Source organism: Triturus cristatus, chromosome 5_1 (genome assembly GCF_964204655.1).
Source record: "Triturus cristatus chromosome 5_1, aTriCri1.1, whole genome shotgun sequence".
Taxonomy (NCBI): Eukaryota; Metazoa; Chordata; class Amphibia; order Caudata; family Salamandridae; genus Triturus; species Triturus cristatus.
The window spans coordinates 731,918,392-731,933,201 of NC_140587.1; positions in this window are offsets into that span (position 1 = coordinate 731,918,392).

Here is a 14,810-nt window from a genome sequence, read left to right on the forward strand (position 1 = left end):
TGACGCAGTCCTATAGCCAAGACACATTGCTCCCAGTGTGGCCCGTCCACACCAAGCATCATCACAGGCTCATACACTCTCAATACTTATGGTGCCACTAACCCTCTTTAACAGAAGCCGATCCCACATGTGTAATTGTGTTCTGAGTCCTGAATGGCAGTGACCCCAAGTCCGAGGCAGCAACCACACAACATACGCCCTTCGATTTGTGAAGCATATTTCGATATGCAAGGCCGGCGACAAGTAGTCCCACTAACCCTCTTTAACACAAACCGATCCCACATGTGTAACTGTGTCCTGAATCCTGAATGGCAGTCACCCCAACTTCGTGGCAGCAACCACAGCACCAGACTCCCTTCAGTCTTATTTGTTGCTCTTTTCTTTAAATACAGTTTTTATATGTAAATCTATACATGTCTAAGACTCTTCTTTGTCCAACCACACAGGGACACTTCTGGGCCCAAAAAGGTTGTTGGGGGTATGACGGTAATGTGGGAAGAGGGTGCTTTACCTGCTGATGTGGGGAGAGGCAGCTTCAAAGGGATATCTATCACAGAAAGAACTCCGATATGTTTTCACAAATACCTCGGACAAATGCCAGCTGATGGACTGAATCACAAAATGATTTTCCAATACTTAAGTAGTGTGAGTTATGAACAGTTCGCACCCAGGCTCACAAAGGGACAGCTGCGGCCCGTCCACTCCACTCAAAGACGCAGTACTACTAGCCGTCCACGCCATTGTAGCTATCCCTGCCCTGTTCCGTCGTATGCCATGCCACGCCACTCAGATTACATTCCGACGGTGGCCCCACATACCTACCTGTCGCAGGCATACTTGCTGTTCCTGTGCAGGTCAGTGGTCTAGTGCTCCACATCTCCCGCCCACTCCCTGAGGGCAGCTTTACCCACACACCACACCCATCTGGCACATGCGTCACAGGTAAATATAATAGATCGACAATGTCACATCCTTTATTGCCGGTGCTGACTAGATGTCGGACGCTCCACGTGTCTCAACCATAAAGAGTCTTTTCAAAATGTGCGCAGAAGGTTACTGGCACCCTAATCTGTATAGCCCTTAGGGGCCTACCACCCCCTAGGCGCGGACTTCAGATGCACAGGGTTAGTGCCACCCGAAGCTCATATGGCCATCAGGGGCCTACCACCACGTGGCACAAACTTAACTTCCACAGGTTTAGCGGCCCCAAAAGCTGATGTGGTCTCAGCCATTGTTGACTCAGTACTCACCTACATGTGTGAGATCTGCCGGGCTGCGGAGAAGATGATGTGGTCTCCGCCATTCATTTCTCAGGACTCAGCGACATCTGTGCGATCCGCCAAGCACCTGATGTGGTCTCCGCCATTCATTTCTCAGAACTCAGAGACATATCTGGGATGAGTTTTGACGGGCACGTGGAGTGCCCACTGCTGCACACTCCGGTGGCACCAGGTAATTATTTGCTCATGGATGCGCTGGGGCGGCAGTGTCTCTCTCTCTCTCTCTCTCTCTCCCTCTCTCCCCCTCTCTCTCTCCCTCTCTCTCTCTCTCTTTTCCTTCTTTTCCTTCTATCTCTCTAACTCTCTCTCTTCCTTCTCCCTTTCTCACTCCCTTTCTTTCCTTCCCTCTCTTTTTCTCTCTGGCTTTTTTTTCCTTCTCTTTTTCTCTATGTCTCTCTCCTTTGATATGCACATAACACACATCCTTATTTTGTGCTTTATTTTCCAGGCTCTGTCGTCCACATCTGTGGTCCCCACAGCAGTGTTCCACCTTGTTATTTTATATTTTTTTTGATAAATTTTGTTTATTACTTTATCGTTGATATATGTTATTAAAAAATTAAAGTTTGGAGAAAAAAAATTAATAATGTTTTTGGTTGTTTTCTTCACTGCTGTGTAACTCTTTCTTGTTCTTATTACTGTTATTTGATGAAGTCCACTGTGGTCTTAAATTTTGGAGGACGTATCGCGGGAATACTGGTGATGTCTGCAGTTTCCACCAACTTCTGAATAGTGTGTTAGATTTATCTCAACTTTACTTCCATTAAAGTGCTGATAATGAAATGCAGATTAGCCGTTCCCGTGCAAAAAGACACGAGGTGTACCTTTGCGATTTATTCTAAATACTAAAATCCTATATTGAATTGCACTGACGTAGTGGCTGCACTCACAGTGTACACACAAAATCATTTACGAAACCTCATTGTATTTATATTGATTGGGAATCGGGCATCAGGTGCTGGATCTTGACGAGATACACTGCCCAGTTCGTATATTGTCCTGCACACGTTAGCACCAGGGATTTTACACCTGCTTTCTGATGGTGTTAAGCAGGACGACTACCTGCATCATGAAAGAGAACACAGCCAAGAGCCACACCAGAACACCCACAGGTGACTTAGAATAAATGAGCATGATACAGGGATACCCATGAGGGCCACAAGACTCTTCGGAACATCTCCGGGACCGCCAACGCCCCCCAAACCCGCATCTGAGCAAGTGTGTTCCTCTGGTCATTGTGTTAGCATGATAGGCACCAGCCCTGCAACATCACAGTGTGCTATCACCTCAGCATTGGCAGTGAGCCTGGACATGTATCCTCCTACATGCACAGCTGGCGTGTGCATGTCCGGAGTACACAGGTGAGCACAGGGGTGTGCCAATCCGACAACGGGAACAGGGTGTCTCGGACATCTCCGTGCACAGGAGGTACGGTAAGTGTGTCTCTGTGTTCTGGTGTGGCCTGTCACAAGGGCTGCAGCAGTCAATGTTATAAAGTGGCATGCACCACCTCCAAACGGCACTGTGATGGTGTAGTTGGAATGCAGCAGCACATGCGCAAATAGGCATTACAATGGTGTGCCGTACGAGTGCACGAGATACAACAGCGCACCGTACAAAAGTGTGGGAGCTCGTGGGAGGGAGGAGCAGCTGTTTGCAAAGTAACAGACAGTGAACTCGCCCATGTGCCACGCGCTGGGCATCTCATCCATGATGACCACGGTCACAGACATCCCACAATACCAACAACCCGCATTTGTACACATCCTCTAGGAATGCAGCGTGATTTTCACTTCTATGCTCGTTCACTGGTGTGATGTTGGTGAGTTGTGTGACTTGTGCTCCTTGTTGGTGTGTTTCATTTTGGCCATTGTTTATCTATGCTTGTGCTCTACTTAATTGTGCATGTCTGCCATTCTGCTAATTTACCCTGTCCCCGCACTCCCTGCTTCTTCCTCTTCCTGGTGCTGCTCTGTCTATAATTTTGTTGCTCCACCCATAAATACATGTAAAGAACAAATTAGAATAGTTCCTTGATTCTTTTAGGTTTCAAGACTTCTCTCTCTTGGTTTCTTTTTAATTTTCCATATAAACAGGTTTTTTTAATATTCAACAACACATAGAAGTCAGAAGTGCAACGTATTCTATCAACACACTTTCTAGAACATTCTACAACACGTGCAGGTTAAATCATCAATCTTTTTAAACTTAACCATATTTTTTGCAACATTTTCTCAAACATTTAACTGCATGTGCAGGTTAAAAGTTCACGATTGATTTAAGTTTGAACAGTGCCTTCCAAATGCAAGTAACAGGTATGGTTGAGTTGGCAACTTTTATCCTATGATATGTACTCCACGTTGAAATTGCTTTTTCTTAACCATTCACAAAGATGCTTTTCCACAAAACGAATGTGCACCCTACTTTTAAAAAAGAATGGGGCATATGCATCAACATTAGCATTTGCGATTCCTTATTAGCGAAAAATAAGGAATCGCTAATAAGGAATAGCAAAAGGCTATGCATGTAGGAATCGCTATTCAAATAGCGATTCCTTAACATTCCTTATTACCGAATCGGTAATACCAAATCGGTAATAAGGAATACCTACCCATTCATTCCTATGGGCTTGGAGGCCCATAGGAATGAATGTAAAGCCATTCTGTATTAGCGATTCGGTATTACCGAATCGCTAATAGCTGGAGCACTTTCAAGGGTGCCAGGGTGTCAAAAGGACACCCTGTTGCACCCCTGAAAATGATATGTGCACATATGTTGCACACACACATGCTCTAAGGGCATGTGTGTGCGCAACATGACACTTTGAAAAATGCAGAAAAGTGCATTTTTCAAAGTTTTTGCAAATTACCATGCAGTTCATCTTCATGGTAATTTGCTCCCCTTATTAGCGAAATCGCTAATTTTTTAACTTTGATGCATTGCATTTAAGGAATCTCACTTTGGGATTCCTTAAATGCAAGAGCTATTTAAGGAATCGGTATTTAAGGAATCCCTATTTAAAGAATCGCTATTTAAGGAATCCTTAAATACCGATTTCTGCTTTTGGGTTGATGCATTGGGATTGGGTATTTTTTACTTAATACCGGGAGCTAATAAGGAATCGGTATTTTACCGACTGGATTTTGGCTTGATGCATAAGGGTGAATGTTTTTTGTCTCCCAATCATGTATCGTTTTGTATGGCAATAAAAAGTAGTTCCCCATGTTTAAACATTTCTCTTATTCTACCACGGAACTGCATGAGCTACAGACATCTTTCCATACCTTCCAGCCATACCTTCAAAATGCTAGTGTGGATCGTAGGACATAGCTATATTTTCTGGTGCAAGAAGTATGCCGAAGAGAGACGTATTGACTTAGACCTAGGTTTACAAAATGTGGACATTAAATGGTTTGCACAGAGAGGATTGAAGTGGCACCAATTGTTGCCTTTGGTTAAAACCTGTTTGCATCTCCAACACCCTGACCTCATGATTGTGCACTGTGGTGGAAACGTCCTAGGCACAATGACTGGGGTAGGTTTGGAAATGCTTATGAAGGACACCTTTGGACAATTGATGTTACTTTTCCCTCAAACTGTCTTTGTATATTCCAATATATGCCAAAGACAGAAGTGGAAATGGTCAAAACAATTTTGTCCTCAGATTGAAAAATCTAGGAAGAAACTCAACAAAGCTGTGTCTGCATACCTCAGAGACCACAAAATGGGGTCCATCTACAACAACAACATACATTTTGATATGGCTGATATCTGCAGAATTGATGGAGTACACTTCACAGATCACGGAAATCGAGTTTTCCTGAATAACTTGAAGCGGTGCTTCCGCACTTATATGTAGCTCCAACTGATCAACACAAGGGCACTTTTAGAGCCACCCTATAACTGACAACTTAGGCCCGCTATTTTAGGGCCAGGTAACGGCAACTCCTGGACCCTCGCCAAAATGTATTCTCCACACAGCTGTGATGCAGCGGCCAGACCATCTGACTTTGCAGCACAGAGCTCTCGCTATGATCACCACCTCTACTCCCCCATAGGGGTGAGTACTTTGCGCTTTACAAATACCGTATTGATTTACCTTTGCACTCCTTGTACAACACCACCTAAGCACCATATACAAGTTGGACAAGTGTGGCACAGCACCCAGAGCACATGACTTCACAGCATAGCAAACACAGGCTCACGGTTTCATACCCGAGTCCAGCAGCAGCTCAATTTAGCAGCATGACACTCTAGGCAATACCTCACTTAATTTCTGTACCCAGCACTTTCAGACCAGTAGGGGTCAGTAGTTCACCGGCTTTACCCTGAGTCCGTCAGCAGCTCAGCTTACGCCCCAGCGCCATCAGACCTGTAGGAGTGAGCAGTTTGCACTTTACAAATACCGAATTGTTTTGATACGCGCAAATTTACCTTCGCACTCCCTGTATAACACCCCCTGAGCACCATACACAAGTTACAATGTTCAAAACAAAAGTTCCTCCGAGTCGGTATAACTACATACTGACACTACTTGGACAGATGTGGCACAGCGGCCAGAGCACATGACTTTACAGCTTATGACACACTGTTTGGACTCACGCTTTCATCCCCGAGTCTGGCAGCAGCTCAGCCTAGCACCATGAGACTGTACACAACACCTCACATATTTTCTGTACCCCAGGACTTTTAGACTAGTACGGGTCAGTAATTCGTCCTAGTAGGTATAAACACATGCTGACACTACTTCCACAGGTGCAGTGCAGCGGCCACGACACATTACTTCACAGCATAAGACACATATTTTAGGCTCACGCTTTAATCCCCGACTCCCACACCAGCTCACCTTAGCAGCATCAGACTCTAGGCAATACCTCACTTAATTTCCGTAGCCCAGCACTTTCACACCGCTTGGGGTGAATACTTCGCTTCACACCCCGTCTATAGCACACCCTAAACACCCGATATCTGTAAATTTTGATATCTCTCAAAACTACAGAACCGATTTACACCAAATAAACAAAAGCATGCTTTCTAGACCAAGACCCTTCTCCCTGCCAAATTTGGGGTAATTACGTTCACACGTTCGACCTGTAGCCTTGTCTAAAATTTCCTATGGAAATTAACATGGAGAAAACACGTTTTGGGACCCCCTTTTTTCTCGCCCCCCCTTGAAAAATCACCCCCAAACTTCACACATAGGAGCTGATATGAACAAAGAATTAGTTTGAACATTTCATGAAGATTCATCAAACGACGCCAAAGTTATAAGCAAAACAAAAAATGCTCTTCCTATGGAAACTTGGTCCTAACTACAACTACCTACTGGCGACCGCCAGTAGGTAATATATATATATATATACATATCTATATATACACACATACATACGTATATATATATATACATCACTGGTGACATTACTGATGACATCTCACCTAACATCACCGATGACATTACGGATGACATCATACAGAGAACCACTCAGACACCACTCAAATCCCATGCAACCTTTCATACACCCCCTCACATACCCACACAACCACTCACATACACATTCACAGAACCAAATAACTACCTATTCACCACTCACCCACTCAGTCAATCATACAGCTGCAACCTACGCAGAGAGTTTTACCTCATCAAAACAGTCCCTGTGTCTCAAACCAAATGTCAGAAAGTGGCCTTAGGGCTGACTCCTAATGGGCCCTGACCCCATGAGAGGAATATAGGAGCCTTTGAGAACCCTTTATGAGTATAATATGTCAAAGAACTGTTTATTTTCCCACTTGCAATATTTGGGAATTCACCGCCACCTTCAGTGGGCCCCCTGGGTAAAGTTGCAATGAATTTGTTAATATACATCATGACAACTTTGCGTATTTCACAGAAAAAAGATAATGTTTATACACCCACCCTCAGTCTCACTTAGATACTCACAGATCCTCTCTGAGACTGATGCTCCCACTCACAGATGCACTCAGACACTCATGAACCCACTAACAGACCCACTTAGACACTCATACACCCACTTGCAGATTCATCCAGGCACCCACACACTCGCAGACCCATTCGGTCGCTGGCAGACCCACTCAGATACCCATGCACCCACTCATACACCCATTCAGTCAGAGACTCAAACGCCTACTCACAGACCCACTCAGACACTGATGATTCCACTCATAGATTCATTCAGACACTCACACACTCAGTAATAGCCCAACTCATGTTATCATGCACTCACCCACAAACCAATACAGACAATCATGCATTCACTCACAGACCTATTGATATAATGATGCATTCACTCACAAACCCACTCAGATACTCATGCACCCACTCACATACCCATTCAGACATTCATGCATCCACTCACAGACCAATTCAGATACTCACACGCTCACTCACATACCCACTCATGATCCCATGCACTCACTCACATACCCATAAAGATGCTAACACACTCACTGATAGACCCATTGATATTCTCATGCACTCACTCACCAACCCACTTAGAGACTCACACACCAAATCTGAGACTGATACTCCCACTCATAGATATACTCAGACATTCATGAACCCACTCACACGTTCACTCACAGACCCACTCAGAGACTCAGACACCTACTCACAAACCCACTCACTCACACACCCACTCACTGAACTCCCCAGACCCTCATGCCCTCACTCACATACCCACTCATATTCTCATGCAGTCACCCACAGACACATACGGACACTCATGCACTCATTCACAGACCACTGTATATTCTGATCCACTCACAGACCCACTTAGACACTCATACACCCACTGACAGACCTACACAGATGCTCTTGTACCCTCTTATGGACAAACTCATACACTGACATACCCACTCATAGACCCACTCAGACACTGACACGCCAACTCAGACACCCAATCAGACACTGATGCCCCTACTCAGAAGCCTACTCAGTGTTGTGTACCCACTCAGACACTCATGCACCTACTGATAGAATCACTCAGAGACTCATACACCCACTCACACACAGTCAGTCACTCACGCATGCTCTTGTAGACCCAGACAAGCTCTCACATACCCTTTGACAGAGCTTCTGAGACAGGTATGCACCCACCGACAGACCCACTCAAACTCTCATACAAACACATTTACAGATACACTCAGAGACTCATACACGTTTTTCTAGAGTTATTTAGATAGTGATTTATTTAGTGCGATGCCCAGAATCAATTATATAATCATGAATTTTGAATGTGCTTGTGGATATTTAATGTTTGCTTTTGTTTTGCGATTTCATGATGCATTCACGAATATCACGATGTTGTTGTGAATATTACAAAACATTGTAAAAAGATATTTATAAAGAAAATGAACAACATTTTGGGCAATAGGGTACTCTGACAGGAGCCTTTGTGTTCATTGTGTGTATATGACTACAACACATAGAGTTTCAGGTAGCTGACAAACACCCTGTTGCCTTCGTCAGTAAATTGAACTCCATCACTTCTATACATTCCATGCATGTCAAAATGCAGGTTGTTGTAGATAGAGCCCATGTTATGGTCTCTGAGGAATGCAGAAATTGTTTTATTTGTCTTTGTCAATCTGTGACCAGAATTGATTTGATCATTTCTAATTTTACCTTTGTCAAATGTTGGAGTACGCCAAGGCAGTGTGAGGAAAAAGAGTAATCAATTGTGCAAAGGTTTCCTTCATCAGCATTTACTGTCCTACTCCAGTCAGTGCGTCTAGGTCATTGCCATCACAGTTCATAATCATGAGGTCAGGGGGTTGGGAAACGACAATGCTTTTAACAAAAGGTAGCAAATGATGCCCCTTCAACCCTTTTTGTCTAATCTAAGTAATGTCCACATTCGAAGCATACAAGTCCCTGTCAATACCACTCTTTCTAGCAGAGACATAGCTGTGGCCCACAATCTACACTCTAACCAATTTGAAGTGCAGCAGCAGTAGCAGACTGGAGAAGGCTGGAGCTGAAAGAGGCAGTTTTCACCAAAGAAATAGTCAAAATGGAGGTGTGCTTCTTGTTTCAAAAACACTGTTGTTTGGATACTGTGAATATGGAGGTGAATAGAACTAGGTAGTTCCTTAAAATATTAAGGAAATAGGTCTATGATTGGCTGTGGAAAAAATAAAAAAAGTGTAATGCAGACTTGGATAGGCTTTATATTCTGTACAATAAACCACACCTGCTGCAGGTCAATTTGAGCTTGTGACCTACTGGTTCTAGTGGGACCTACTGGTTCTAGTGGGTTGCTATGGAGACTGTGCTAGGAGTGTATTGGGGAAGGGTGTTAAAGAGAGACTTGTCTGCTTTAAGAAATTACATGTCTTTAGGCTCATTCTTGTGTAACAAGGGTTACATTTCCTAGTAAGGGCTTGCTACAAAGCATACAGTGCTCTTAAAGTCATAAAACTACCAAGCTAAATATGCTTTTGGATTCCCGTTTTTTTTCCCAAGAATTTATTGCAGCAATAAAAAATAAGCTGTGAATATGCAGGAATACCCTGCCATGTTGGGCTGATTTCTAAAAGTGCTTGAAAGGGTTAAGACATACTAACCATTCAGAAAGGGAGTTGCAAAATTAAATGATGAAAGATATGTTTTTATTTGCTGCCTTCTGCACTATCAGAGTGCAAAGTTGAAAAGTTTGCCAATACTGCTTGATTTGTATGAGAGTGGTGTGCCATTCTTATGCTTAGTTTTCACTTTTGCTGAGTATTGAATCAGATAAGAGCAAAAAAGAAAATGTGATCAATGAGCTCAATTTGCAGGTATGTGAATTACATGATTGATATAGTATATGTGTATTTAAGAATGTTAAACGACAGTATGAAATATTTTTGAAAACATATTCAAACTGCATGAGGTGATCTATGAGTGGTAGTGTGTGTAGTTAGTATATAAGACGCTTTATGAGTGTGTGAGTATATAACAGTTTGTCTGACTTGCAGAATCAGTGCATGAGAAGTTGCTTCCCCATCTGTTGCCCTGGAACTTTACATTATACATATGCTGTTTTACTGCATGCTCTAATTTCTAGAAAATGAACTGCACATTAAGGGTTAAACTTATACCTAACAATTTATTAGAAGATGTGGAAAGTTGTATATATCTATATATGATGTGATGCTTACAAAGAACGTTTTTTTTTTTTTTAATTCTGGTGCTTGTAGTCCTGTTTATTGTATTTTGAAAACAGGAGTAGAAGACTCAGAATTGAAAGGGAAAAACATGCACCACAGGTGTAGATGATGCATTAAGTTGTGAAACTTGGCTGCTATGTATTATATAACTTTTAGCATATGTGTTTGTAAATTATAGGGCAGGTTTGTATGTGCGTAGCTTGTAAGACATGCTCTTTAAAATAATACAGAGTCACATGTGTACTATAACAGTTGTAGACATAATTAAACATCATGTGTTTAAACACGGATTAGGCCTACTACTTCTGATCCTGACAGTGAACACTGCCAGCTTCACTTGGCCTGTAAAAGCTGTTTCACAAGCCTCCAAATCATGTTTTAGTACACATGACTCACCTGGTACATTGTGTTTAAAAGATGAGAGATGTTCTTTTGAGTTTTAGTAAGTTACTCATGCACTTGCAGACCCCTATGGCATGTACTACATAGAGTATGCCACCCATAATCTAAGGAGCCACAGAGGTACTACAACAGACTGTCACCAGCACATTTACGTAAACAGCTCATGGCACTGCTATAGGTGGACTACGACACTCACTCAGATATGTAGGAAAGTCTTGACACAACCTTGACTTCCATCCAAAGAAATAGTCCTTCAAACATGGGAGAGGCCTACTAGTGCAGACCCTATCTGTGCACTCACACTTGCAGCTTCATTTGGCATGCAAAAGCTGTTTGTCATGTCTTAAACCCATGTTTTAGTACACACACTTTCCTCTGAGATACGCTGGAAGTATGTTATAAATCACAGTGCTTTTTGTTTAAAAGATGAGAGATGTCCTTTTGAGTTCAATAAGTTTCTTGTGCAATTGCAGGTCCTTATGCCAAGTACTACATAGAGTATACCACCCGTAAAGCAACTGACATACATGTTCACAAAAGCACACAGTCTCTCTCTCACCCAGTCAGATTGCTACAGAAGCACGTGCATATTCAGTCACTTACTCAGAAACTACTTTTGTATGCAGCAGTCTCAAAGGTAGTTGTAGTCACACCAAAATACCCCTCTATTAACTAACACAGGCACTGTACTATTCATTCAGCCACTTATAAACACATTTAGAGAGCCATAGAGGTACTAAAACAGACAGTCACAAACATCTCATGGCACTGCTATATGTGGACTCCTACACTCACTCAGATGTCTAGGCAAGTAGTGGCACAATCTGTTCATCCATCCAGAGAAAAAGTCATTTAAACATGGGTTGGGCATTTTAGTGGAGTCCCTGTCTGTGCACTCTCACTGCCAGCTTCACTTGCCATGAAATAGCTGTTCTCTTGTCTCAAAACAACATATTACTACACAGAACTCACCTCTGAGATATGCTGTAGGTATGCCGTAAAGGACCGTGCTTTGTGCTTAAAAGATAAGAGAAGTCCTTTTGAGTTCATTAAGTTACTTGTGCACTTGCAGGCCTCTATGCCAAGTACTACATAGAGTATGAAACCCATAGAGTAACAGACAAACAAGTTTATCATAGTGTAGATCCTCTCTCTCACCCAGTCACACAGCTAGAGAAAAACTTAAACATTCAGGCACATATTCAGAAACACCTTCTGTATGCAGTAGCATCAAAGACAGTTGCAGACACACCTACATACTCCTGTATTCCCTAACATAGGCACTGATGTGTTTGTTCAGCCACTTACATACACATTTAGAGAGTCATAGAGGTACTAAAACAGACAGTTACATACTGACACATTTATTTAACATATCATGGCTCTGCTACAGGTAGACACCAACCCTCTCTCAGATATGTAGGCAGGTAGTGACACAATCTCATCATCCATCCAAGGAAATAGTCCTTTAAACATGAGTGAGTCCTACCAGTACAGACTCTGTCTGTGCACTCTCACTGCCAGCTCCACGTAGCATGTAAAAGCGAAATGGCAAGTCTTATATCCACGTTTTAGTACACAGAACTTTCCTCTGAGATATTCTGTAGGTATGTCATACAGCTGAAGAACCAGAAACTTTTGGACCTGGCGGCGCAGGGTACGCCCTCTGTCTTCGGAGTTCACCTGCTTCGCTACACAGAGACACGGGACACTCTGTCGGCGGTAGAAGTTCAGATTTATTTAGCTGCAGCTAGTACAGTTATCCTAGAAGTACACAAAGTAGGTTCTCAGGAGACTGACACTTCACTCTGTGGCGCATCAGGTTAAATAGCATACAATACATAATTATTAACAAGACATACGCCCCAAGCATAGAAGAAGAGAGCCAATAGGGTAAGTGGAAATCAAAGCGGAGCCAGTAAGAAAGGTTCGAAAATAGAAATATCAGATGACTCGAAGAGACCTCTCCTCCAAATGTTTTTTTCATCTCACCCCCAAACTAATTCATTAACAGATTACAACCAACATGCTGGTGGTGAGATACGTTTGTGTGTATTGGAGGACAGTCATGAAACAAGAGAATGCTAGCAGGAGACAGTGAAGGCCAGTCGATAAGATATGATTGGGAAAGAATAGTGTGAGCCTACAGATAGTTGAAACAGGGATTAGGGAAGCCAGACAAGGATTAGTGTACTCAGCTAGTCCAAACACCAGCTTCGCAAATAGAGGCCGAGGACGTATTTCGACACCAAGCTGCGGGAAAATCAGAATAGACTTTGTTCGCCGTGCTGCCTGAGTGATGGCAACACAAAATGGCGGCGGGTCACAAAATGGCAGGTCGATACGATCGTGATCGAAAATCGAAGTTCCTCAGACCCTCCTTTTACCAGAACTCAGGCAAGATAGACTCATGTTAATCTGAGTCCACGTCAATAGCCATGAGGTCATCGAGCTATTGCTGTAACATCATTCTTATGTTTTCTGTTACTTGTGATTTGGGTTTTGGGATGCACATGGTAGCACAAAGGTCACAGATAGCGGGACCACAGTGTATGCAAAGGCAACAGGAAAATATAATGGTCAGAATTATACCAAGGAATGTCAATGCTTTCCAACCCCATTTGGACAGTAGTCCCCAAAACCATTCCGTTAAAGACCAATCTCCTTCGTCCTGATGAATAGACTCGGAGATTATGTGCAACCTGGAGATAGCTTGGTATACCGTCGGAGCATCATTAGGAATGAAAATACAACAGCTTGACCAGATCAATTTGCATACTCCACCACGATCGGCAAGAACAAAGTCTAAGGCAACTCGATTTTGCAAGGTCATAAGACGATCTGCCTGTAGTTCTGCCGTGATGTTACTTAAGGCTCCTACAGTGATGTCTATTGTAGTCTCTACGACACGGACCAATTGCCTTATATTTCTGCTGTTAGCCATTGGACCCCAGAAGGGAAGAAAACCATTAAGGAAATCTCCTCCCTCTTGTCCTGTTGTGTCCTTTGAAGCAATAATCCCTCTGCCATACCGGGTTCGGTGAAGATTTGCGGAAGCAGTGTAAGTAGGGGGAAGAAGAAAGGCTATATAACAAGTACCAGAGAAACCTGTTGGTAACCAAGTATAAGCTCTATCATAGCACATGAAATAGGTGCCTTGAGACGGCACTAGAGGAGGCGAGTTCTGAGAGGAATAAACGTACATATAGGAGCAGTCATTCTTTTGTGTGGTGTCAGAACAGCGATCGTTTATCTGTAAGCAGAAATTGCCCTGATGTGGTATAGTCCAAATTGGTGAGGATTTTCCTTTTCCAACCTTAGTACTGAGACTAGACATGTACTGGGTGACGTTCCAATTAGTGTACTCTTTTCTTTCATCAATGGAGATTTTGCTGTTTTCCATGATTTTAGCCATAACTACCATACCCTTAATCAGAGAACTATGTCTAACATCTGGATAACTAATTTGTGTACTAAACAGATCGTCTAAATTTGCTTTGATAAGCATTGGAGAAAATGACGAAGTAAGCCCAAGCAGGACCTTCATAAGAAAAAGGAAGGACAAGATATGGCATTCCTTTTTCTGTGGTATGTGGCATAAGACCACACACCCAACAATCAGTCGTATTAATCACTAATTGATGCTGATGTAATAGTTGGATAAAGGAATTGTTATAATACTCAGTTTTCCTAACGAGTTCATGTGAAGGAAGAGTATAAAAGAGGTGTGGAGAGATAGTAGAGGAAGGCAAAGAAGAAGAAGGGGAGGCATCTTTTGGCTGCAAAGCATAAATTATCCAACTAATAATCGCCAAAACAATGCATAATGATATAAAAACACATAAAGTTATACTAAAACGACTGTACATTATTTTACAGGATGCTTTCTTCACTTCTTCTCTCCTTTCTTTATTATTTAGTTTAGTTTCCATTTTACTAGTGGATGCTCAGGGCAATCTT